Source organism: Furipterus horrens, unplaced genomic scaffold, assembly GCF_987537825.1.
Source record: "Furipterus horrens unplaced genomic scaffold, mFurHor1.1.pri manual_scaffold_1, whole genome shotgun sequence".
Taxonomy (NCBI): domain Eukaryota; kingdom Metazoa; phylum Chordata; class Mammalia; order Chiroptera; family Furipteridae; genus Furipterus; species Furipterus horrens.
The window spans coordinates 211,797,015-211,803,914 of NW_028327171.1; positions in this window are offsets into that span (position 1 = coordinate 211,797,015).

Here is a 6,900-nt window from a genome sequence, read left to right on the forward strand (position 1 = left end):
AGATGGAAGCCAAAAATGGAAACCAAAATAGAGTCAAAGAGAAATGTTCAAGCTAGTCTGGCCTGGGGAAGATCGTAACTGACCCAATCATATGAAAGTTCATGCTGACAGAGAAGGCAATATTAATCATCAGAAGTAAAACAAAGAGCCTATGTTATGTATTTATTAAATTTTTGTGAAGGGTATAATACATCAACTTAGGAATTTACATTCTATTATTTAACTTTTAGTTGATGTTACAGGACATACTTGTACGTATATATCATTTTATTAGTACATACCCAAATACAAGGAAACTGGAAGGCTGACCTAAGTTTACACCTTCGGCAGTGTCTCTAAATTGCGGTGGTAGAGAAAGAAGTCACACAAGTCAAATGTTGTACATAAGATAGCTTTGTGACAAACCTCCAAATTTCTACAAGCAAAAGCATGGAAGAAAATTTACAGATGGACAAATAGGTGTAATTGTGATGATTTATGCATCATTTGGTTTTGTGACTTCTTCTGGTAAGGCAGAAAGTGCTTCCTAGAAAGTGGGCCAGGAGTAGGGGTTGGAGTGGCCTTAGTAACTAGGCCCCCTGGCCTTCAATCATGATCAGCTTAAACCAGACTCAGACGGTTCTCACTACTGTTTGCCTCTGGGCCCCATGTTCATGACCCACACAGTGTACATGTGTGAGGGTGGAGAAGGCTGAATCAAATATGTCCAAGACATCTTCTGATTAGCGTTTACTCTTCAGCAAGAATTATCAGATATACAGTAATCTGTTTTTCTATGTTTTTAATTTGGCTGCTATGAAACTTAACAATATGTCTTTTCTCAGACACAGAAAATTCATGCATCGCATTTTAACGCTGAGATCGCTGCTGCTCTAATCCTCTTGGAGGTTTTGGAGAATGACAATGAAGAGAAACAGATACCGAGTCATTTCTTTCTCCCGTGTCATCTTAAACGTTTGAAAGGGCACAGTGAGGGTTATTGCTATGAGTGTGGTGTCATCATCTTCATTGTGACACAGGAGTGCATCTGGTGCTTCTAGGTGATTATGCTATGAAGTGTGCTTTATTAAAACTGATAAACTGATACTTTGAGGACTTCTGATCACTATATATTCCAGTATATAACAGTGAAATCAGAAATTTAAACAAGATGATTCTCAATCAATTTGATGAAGGCAAGAGGAAATATAAGAAATCAGCAAAACAATATGTACCTGGAAAGGACACTCGGTGGGTCATCTCTCCATTGAAATGATACCCAATTTTAATGACTTTTCTCACATAGATACTTGTTTGTGGCCACCACCCACCCCGCCCCATCCCTCATCCTAGGAGAGATGGGTTTTTCCAAAGTCTTTGTTGCTGAAAAATATTAGAAACCAATTTCTTTAAGTACAAAAATTTGCAGAACTTGAAAATATTTCTTTTGCAATAGCCGCTCTCCGTGATCATGAAAGCAGAGGAGTTAGGAACATCAATGGGGGTCACGAACTGGAGCGAACAGGCTCTTTTCCCACCCCAAAAAGAGAAATGACCAGACGACTTATATAGACAGCGTCGCGCCAAACGAATGCAAATTCCCTTTTGTGCGGCAATTGGGAGAATACACGTGAGGCAAGGCTGGAGTCGCTGACAGTTCCTTTAGTGCGGACATTTCAGCATCTCGCAGGCACCCCCGCCTCTCACTCGTTGGGCACTCGGTGCTGCTCTTCCATTCGCTCACTGTCCCAACTCTTGTTCCTTGCTGCGCCCGCCCACAAGCACTCTCGTGGGGGTTCACCTCCTTTGTATTATGTATAAACAAAGCCAGCAGTAGCCAAGATATGACCTCAATGCTTATATAACTGCAAGCGCACTGCGCAAGCCTATCTAGGGTTATCTCTAGCAGCCCACGCCCGGGCGTCCGGGGTGAGGACGGCTGACTAGATTCCATTGTCCTCACAGACAGATTCCCTGTCTCTCTTCCAAATGTTTTGGCTGTTCCAAAGAACAGCCTAGAGTTCATTGACCACAATCCATGGCTCAGAAGAGTACTGGGTAAAGGGTGCCATAGAATTCTGAATGAATATTAGGACTCGAAATAAGGTAAGCTAAGCACTTTATGGGCTAAGTGCAGTACAGTGACGTGGTCACATAATTCTGCCACTAGCATGTTTTGAGCAGCCCCTATTAATGTTAGCTCATATCTCCAGTCAAGCATGACATGCCACTGAACCCACTCAAGGCCACAGGCTGGGATGACAGTGGTGCGAATACAGAAAAATATAAAGCACAGTTGCTGACCTTTAAAAAAGGGATAGAAAGAAGAACAGAAAGTCTGAGAGAGGAAGGAAGGCTAAGTGGGATACAAAAGGGAAAAGGAGAAGAGGGAAGAAACAAGAAGATATATAAATGATCTGTCGGGATTTTCATCCAACAAAAACACATTGGATGAAACTTCCATTTCTTCCTCTAATGACACTTTCCCGGCCACATATATAAACAACAGTGAGCACGCATGCACACACACCCTTCCCTCATCAGGTTTTCACCCCTTTCTAGCTACTGTCCTACTGCCCTCTTTCCTTTTTTCAAGTGTGAAGGTGATCCTTACCATCTCCATTTCTCAAAACTTTTTCCTTCTTAACCTTTGGTAATTAGTCTTTTGGGGGCATAACCACCCCCCCCCCAGAAGGAACATTTGCCAATGTTATTGCTACTTTTGCTAAAGCCAGTTGAAATAGTTAAGGTCTTTTATCCTGTTGGGCCTCTTGGCAATACCTGGCACTATTGATCAACTCCTTCTCCTGAAAACTGTCCACAACTTTACCTTCTGTGTTACTGACTTTCCCGGATTCCCTCCCACCATCCGGCTGTCCTCTTCTCCATTTCTTTTGCAAGCTCTCTTTAACCACAATTCCATTAATTTCCCTTGAACTTCAATTCTTAGCTCCCTTGTTCATGGCATCATAGTCACATTTTTGGCTTCAACTTCAACCTAGCTGATTGCTTTATGCCTTGCACCTAAGTCTATATCTCCAGCCAGTCTCTGGGAGGAAAGAGTTTGAGGTACATTCAGATCTTGCCTCAGACTTAGAAGGTATGCCAACAAAGGCCCAGAGAGAATCCAAGATAAAGGACAGTTATGGAAGCAGGGCCAGTATAGAGGGTTTGCCGAGTTCCATCTTGTCAACAATGATAAAGATCCACATAAGCGAGTGCTGAGTAGCTGTTTCAGGGACATGGTCAAAGACGGACCAGAGACCAGGGCCGTAGACTATGGAGTAACAGAAAGGAGCTCTATTGTTGTAAACATTGTGTATAAGGAAGGACAGCAACCGTAACTCCAGAGCTGGCCCAACAGCATGGCTGAAATACTGATAAAATACTGCCTATGTTTCCACCTAAGACCAGGGAAACTCAAGAGCATGCAAGTGGAGCAAAAGAGCAGAGACCCATGATTCTACTACAGTCAGAGTAAAGAGCCTGAGGGATCAGAAGTAAGGCAGGTCATTAAGGTCCTGTATCCATGAAGTTTTGAGTATAGAATTGTCCTTTGTCCTTATTAAATTTTATCTCACTGGTTTCTTCCTTGATCATTTTCGGTCCCAATTCCTGCATCTGTCATATTAGTTCTTTCTGTGGCTCGGCTTTGAGTCATCTGCAAATTTTATGTGGCCTTCTATGTCCTTTGCCAAGCAATTGATGAAATGTTGAAATCAGCCCAGCCATGTGGCATTTCCCTTCAGCATTTCCTCCAGTTGGCGTCAACCTATTAAGCAACACGTTTTGGAAGTCATTGTTCAACCAGCCACAATTTCACCTGCCTGTCCCAACATCTCACTAACAGTTCAGTATTGTGTTTACCAAACTATCATGAGAGTCTTTGGCAAATGCTCTTTTGAAACCAAGGCAGGCTTTTCTAAAGGTTTCCCCCAATTTTTCCCATTCCACGCATCTCAGAGTGTAATTAACAAAGAGGATGATTATGAGTTTGGCATGACTTTGCCCATGAGTCACTGCTTCCTCTTCTCTGTGCTCACAAGCCATCTGTTTACTATTCTATTTTAGAAGCTTTCGCTGGAATCAAATCAGATTCGCCAGTGTGTAGTTTGCAGAATTCCTCTTATTCCAAACTGGAAGAGAATGTGTTCATCACTAATCTCCTGGCCTTAGGTTCCTTCTCCGGAGTCAGACGGTTCAGAGATGCCTGATAGTGCCTCTGAGCTCATATGTGGGTTTGTTCACTGTAGCCCTTACAAAATAATCTTCTGAAGTTCCTAAGTGCTCTTACTACTTACCCACTTACCATCAACTTTTCTTGTAGTTTTTTGATGAGATTATAGAACAAGCCAGTTTTGTTTCCGATCTTGTTGGAGAAGCTAGAAACAAGTGTCTCTCTCTTTTCTTTGTTATCAGTCAAAATCTCATCATCTGTCCCAAGCCACTGAGTTTCATCCATCTTATTGGCTCTGAACATACCCTATATTTTTATTAATTTGCTCTCACCTCAGTGAATTCTGAGCTTTAGTCTCCTGACAGTATTCTCACTGTGTTCTGGTTGCTCCACCTACTTCTCAAGCAAGTTCTTTTAAAGTATGATTGCATCTAAGGCTTTCTGTGTAGCCACACCAATCCATACCCCTCGACTGTTCTGAATGCCACAAATCCCTCTTTTAGAGATCTCCTGCTCCCTAAAATTGCATAATAGCATGGACCGAACACCCGTGACCTTATTAAATTCTCTTGAGTCCTCTTCTATCCAAAGAGAATGCCAGGCAAGCCAGGAATGCACAGGCATGTTTGTGCTGGTAAGTGACGCGGTAAATAGCAATCAGCCACCATCCCCCAGAGATGCTCTCCACAGTCTCTTCCCACAGCCCTTCCAAATTCACCCCATATCTTATCTCTAAAATGGAAACTTACAGATTCTTGCTTCCTTCTTGCCTACTTTGTCATTCATTTGCAGGTGGCTCTGCTCATTATAAATCATTAAACTAAGGAGGGACCTCCATTTCTGAGCAAGAGAGAATAACTCAGACATTGTTTCTTAATTGGGAGTGCTGATGACTTGTTCTGACTCAAAGTTCCTGGCTCGCTTGTATACTGTGATCTAAAGAACATGAAATTTTGATAGCTTCTTTCTCTAGCCCTTGTCTTTACATACCTCACTGACTAACATACGTTCTTCTAAATCTACATGTTTAGTACCTCCTGTCTCTCCTGACTTGATCTACAGAACAGCCTAAAGTTTATATGAACATTTAAGTTTAGCCATATAGACCTTCCAACCAAATTAATTTTATGTAAATAATTTAATGCATTTCCCTCTTTCAGTCTGACAGATTTCTCTTCCATCACTACTGTCCCTCATATCAAGTTTGAGCCAGAACGGGACATCGGAGAGAACATATTTTCTAGAATGTTATTTCTTCAAAACAGATCCTGTATTCTGAAAAAAAAGTTGATACCCATCCAATTGTAAGTAGTTACCTTTGCATTCATTTCTGACAAGCCACCGTATTGAGTGTGGGGTGTTTTATCTGGCTTATCAACTGGGGTTCAGCTATAGCTCTCCTGGCCGGCCCTACAGATCGATTATGGACTTGCCAGTCCCCACTTTATATTCACACACACACACACACACACACACACACACACACACACACACAGTTCTATTGGTTCTGTTTCTCTGGAGAACCCTAACTGATACAGACTTTAGTACAGTCATAGCTCTAGATCCTTGGTGAAAAGATTATTTTGTCCGTGAAAATAATCAATTTCAGCCCTGGCTGCCGTGGCTCAGTGGATTGAGCGTCGGCCTGCGAGCCAAGTGTCGCTGGTTCAATTCCCAGTCAGGGCACATGACTAGGTTGCACGTCAGGTCCCCAGTTGGGGGCGCGATTGAGAGGCAACCACACAGTGATGTTTCTCTCCCTCTCTTTCCCTTTCCCCTCTCTCTAAAAATAAATAAATAAATAAACAAACAAATAAATAAATTATTTTTTTAAAAAAAGAAAATAATCAATTTCTCTGATACAAGGCTTGCTTGGAAATCCAGAGATGAGGAAGGAAAACAAGAGTAGCCACCAGCAGAGAGAGGCCAGCAGCCCAGGAAAAATCCATTTTGAGCTGCGGAGGAAGGGCTGGCAGTGCTAAGATTTCCAAGACGTGTCCTAATTAAAGACTGGGAGAGTCATGGAAGTCAGGGTCAGAACCCGGGAAGCTGGGTCTACTCGTGAGCAAGCCTCACAGGGATGATTTGAAGAGGGCAGTTCAGGGCTGTGTTCAGAGCTGAAAAAGAATAGGCCCAAACCCCAGAGGCACGGGGAAGTGACCTTGAGGCAGACTGGCCTCCACAGTGGGGGTCAGGTAGGAAGGTCAGAGCCCAGAGCCAGCGTGGGCATCATGACACAGGACAGAAGACTATTTTTGAATCTGTAGACACTGTCCCTTACCCCTACCCTACTACCTCATCCTCCATAAAGGAGACACTAACACAGTCCAAACCAGTTTCCCAGTGGTTCAGAGTGGGCAGATTGAGCCTCCTGATAGCAGCTTAGAGCTAAAGCCGGTGGAGCTGGGGTAGGAGCTGGGGGAGCTAATGGACATTTCTGATGCAGCACATCTAAGCCCAATTTTCCAATTTATGCAGGAACAGAACTACCTGAGACTGCACACTTTCAGAAATGTCTTCAATTCAAAATTATAATAAAATTTAAATTTATGTGATTTTGTTGTTTGGCTTTGTATAAACTCCTTCCATTGTTTTCCTTTATTGAATTATCATGTTGATAATTCTATTTTCCCAAGCTTTTCCATTTTTATTTGAGAACTATACAAACATACTTAACATTTTTTATTCTATTTACTTCTGCAGATTTTCTAAACAAAAATAACACATATCTAAATATTCTTGTC